Genomic DNA, 5,000 nt, shown 5'->3' with positions numbered 1-5,000 from the left:
TATATATATTTATATATATATTTACATATATATATTTATATATATATAAATTTACATATATATATATTTATATATATATTTATAAATAAATTTATATATATATATTTATATATATATTTATATAAATATTTATATATATTTGTATATATATAATTATATATATATTTACATATATATATATTTATATATATATTTGTATATATATAATAATATATATATTTACATATATATATTGTTTTTATATATATATTTATATTTATACATATATATAAATATGATATATATATATATATTTATGTATGTATTTATATATATTATATATATAGTTATTTATATTATATATGTATATATATATTTATATATGTATTTGTTTACATATATATTACAGATATATTATTACATATATTTATTTATACATATTATATATATATATATATTTATTTATATATTTATTCATATATATATTATATATATATTTATATATATATTTATTTATATATATATTATATACATATTTATATATATAATGCTTGTATATATATATTAATATATATATATATTTATACATATATTTATATTTATATATTTATATACATATTTATATATATATATATTTATATATTTATATATATATTTATATATATATATTTATATATGTATATTTATATCTGTATATTTATATATGTATATTTATATATATATTTATATATGTATATTTATATATATATATATTTATATATATATATAATTATGCATATATACATATATATATATTTCCATATATATTTTTATATATATACATATATATATTTATATATACATTTTTATATATATACATATATATATTTATATATACATTTTTATATATATACATATATATATTTATATATATATATATTTATATATATATGTACATAGATATATTTATATATACATGTATATATATATTTATACAAATATTTTTATATATTTATATTTATATATATATATATACCTATATATATTTACATATGTATATTTATATATATTTATACATATATATTCGTATATATATATATATATATATATATATTATATATATATTTGTATATCTATATTTATATAAAGTGATGATCATATTTATTGGCACGGTAAAATAAAAGTTAAATTTTGTCTAATAAATTCTAAAAAAGGGATTAAATTAAAGAAAATAACAAAGTATATTATTTATTTTTAACTGGCCTTTCCGATGCAGCAATCGGATTTTAGAAAAAATAAATAACAAAGGAACAACAAACATAATTGCAAAAAACCCTTGTTCAAAATTATTGGCACGGCTTTGTTTTTCTTTTAGTATCAGTATAATATCAATCAATTTCCGGTTTACGTGCTTTTTGAACTTTTTTATAGCCATATTATGCTTGTTTAACGCTAATTCAGTGAATAATTTTTTTCAGATAATTTTTAGATAGCGATTTATTTAAACTATTATAAGTGACTAAATTATAATTTTCAATCGCCATGGTTAAAACTAAGGAACACAGCGAAGACGTCAGGAAGCTTGTTGTAGCATGCCATAACAATGGGGAGGGCTATGATAAGATTTCAAAGAAGCTAAACCTTCCCAAATCCACTGTTAGAGCCATAATAAACAAGTTCAAATCGCAAGGCCACGTTATGAGTTTAGAGGGTAGAGGGAGAAAAAGGATTCTTTCCCCAAGAGATGAACGGAAAATTGTTTGACAAGTAAAACAAAACCCAAGGATCTCTGTTGGGGAGATTGTTGATGAACAGAGCACCTCTGGAGTGAATGTATCTCGACATACAGTTGGTAGAGTTTTGAAGAGAGCTGGTTTAAAAGCATGTCGTCCGAGAAAGACTCCCTTATTGAAGCCTATGCACCTGAAAGCAAGGCTAGCCTTTGCAAAACGTCATATTGATAAAGATGTTGCATTCTGGAAACGTGTTCTATGGACTGACGAAACGAAAATAGAGTTATTTGGCCATAATAAGTGTCTTATATTTACAGAAAATCTGGCGAAGCTTTCCTGCCTAAGAACACCATACCCACAGTGAAGCACGGTGGAGGCAGTTTGATGTTTTGGGGATCCTTTGCTGCCTCTGGACCAGGGCGACTTGTTAAGGTCACAGGTAGCATAAAAAGGAAGATTATGTTAAAATATTGGATGAAAACCTGAAAGACTCTGCTAAAGAGCTCTCACTTGGTCGTCGTTGGTGGTTCATGCAAGATAATGACCCAAAGCATTCGGCTAAACTGACTAAGAAATGGCTTGAGGACAATCATATTAATGTTTTGGAGTGGCCATCACAAAGCCCAGACCTTAATCCAATTGAAAATTTATGGAGAACATTAAAATTGAGGGTAATGCAAAGGAAGCCTAAGAATCTTATTCAATTGGAGGATTATTGTCAGGAAGAGTGGGCTAAAATTACTACTGAAGAGTGCAACAACTTGGTTGTAAACTATGAAAAGCGACTGAGGAAGGTAATCAAGGCCAAAGGCTATACAATTGATTATTAAACAAATCGTGCCAATAATTTTGAACAAGGGTTTTTTGCCATTATGTTTGTTGTTCCTTTGTTATTTTGTTTTTCTAAAATCCGATTGCTGCATCGGAAAGGCCAGTTCAAAATACATAATATACTTTGTTATTTTCTTTAATTTAATCCCTTTTTTAGAATTTATTAGACAAAATGTAACTTTTATTTTACCGTGCCAATAAATATGATCATCAGTGTATATATATAAATATATTTATATATATATATATTATTCTATATATATTATATATATATATTTATATATATATATATTTATCTATATATATTTATATTTATATATATGTTTATATATATATTTATATATATATTTATATATATATATATTTATATATATATTTATATATATTTATATATATATATATTTATATATATATTTATTTATAGATATATATTTATTTATATGTTTATATATATATATATAATTATATATATGATTATATATATATAATCATATATATATAATTATATATATATTTATATATATATATATATATTTATATATATATATATTTATATATATATATTTATAATTATATTTATATATATATATATTTATATATATATTTATATATATATTTATATATATATTTATATATATATTTATATATATATATATTTATATATATATTTATATATATATATTTATATATATATATTTATATATATATATTTATATATATATTTATATATATATTTATATATATATATATTTATTTATATATATATTTATTTATATATATATTTATATATATATATATTTATATATATATATATATTTATATATACATTTATATATATATATTTATATATATATATTTATATATATATATTTATATATATATATATTTATATATATATATTTATATATATTTATTTATATTTATATATAATTATATATATGTATTTATACATATATATTTATATTTATATATAATTATATATATATTTATACATATATATTTATATATATTTATTTATATATATATATAATTATATATATGTATTTATACATATATATTTATATATATTTATTTATATTTATATATAATTATATATATGTATTTATACATATATATTTATATTTATATATAATTATATATATATATTTATATATATATATATATATTTATGGATATATATATTTATATATATATATATTTATAGATATATATATTTATATATATATATTTATTTATATTTACATATAATTATATATATATTTATACATATATATTTATATTTATATATAATTATATATATATATATTTATTTATACATATATATTTATATATATATATATTTGTAGATATATATATTTATATGTATATTTATATATATATATTATATATATATTTATATATATATATATTTATAGAAATATATTTATATATATTTATCTATATTTATATATATTTATACATATATATTTATATATATATATAATTATATATATATTTATATATATATTTATATATGTTTATACATATATATTTATACATATATATTTATATATCTTTATATATATATTTATACATATATATTTATATATGTTTATATATATATATTTATACATATATACTTATATATATATATTTATACATATATACTTATATATATATATTTATACATATATACTTATATATATATATATATATATATATATATTTATACATATATACTTATATATATATATATACTTATATATATGTACTTCTACATATATGTATATATATATATATATATATATATATATATATATATATATATATATATATATATATATATGCGCCAAAAATAAAGTCCACATAAGGGAAAATTGTCATTTAAATGTAACTTTGGGACATTAGTACAAATACAACAGGAACACAATGAACTAGTTGATAATTATTAGCATAGTCCTACTGCAATTTGACAGCCGTCCATCTTTTGGGAATTCCTTGAAGTAGCCTGCAGAAATACTCTGGGTAAAAGGCATTCCACTTTTCTTTTATTTTTTTCCAAAGTTCTTCCAAATTTGAAATATTATTATTTCGTAGCCGTTGCTGGATGTAATGCCATGCGTTTTCGATAGGATTGAGGTCTGGAGATTGTGCGGGCCAATTCAAACACAGAATATCATGATCTTTGGGAAACTCTTGACATTGCCAGCTGTGTGAATGGGAGCATTATCCCGCATGAAGATGGGATTATCATCCAAATTCCGACCAAAGCATGGTAGAAAATGCTCAGTCAACATATCAATATATTTAGTCGAATTAATTCGACCTTGCAAGCGAACTATAGGCCCTGGATCCTTAGTACTAATAGTGCCCCACACCAAAACTGAACCGCCACCACCTTGCAGCGTTGAAACTGAGCACCTAGGATTAAATTCTTCATTTTTCCTCCGACGGACGTACTGCTTACCATCACTGCCTAGCCTATTGAATTTGCTTTCG

This window comes from Euprymna scolopes, chromosome 20, assembly GCF_053919585.1.
Source record: "Euprymna scolopes isolate OS-2025 chromosome 20, ASM5391958v1, whole genome shotgun sequence".
Lineage (NCBI taxonomy): Eukaryota > Metazoa > Mollusca > Cephalopoda > Sepiida > Sepiolidae > Euprymna > Euprymna scolopes.
This window is presented reverse-complemented; position numbering follows the sequence as displayed.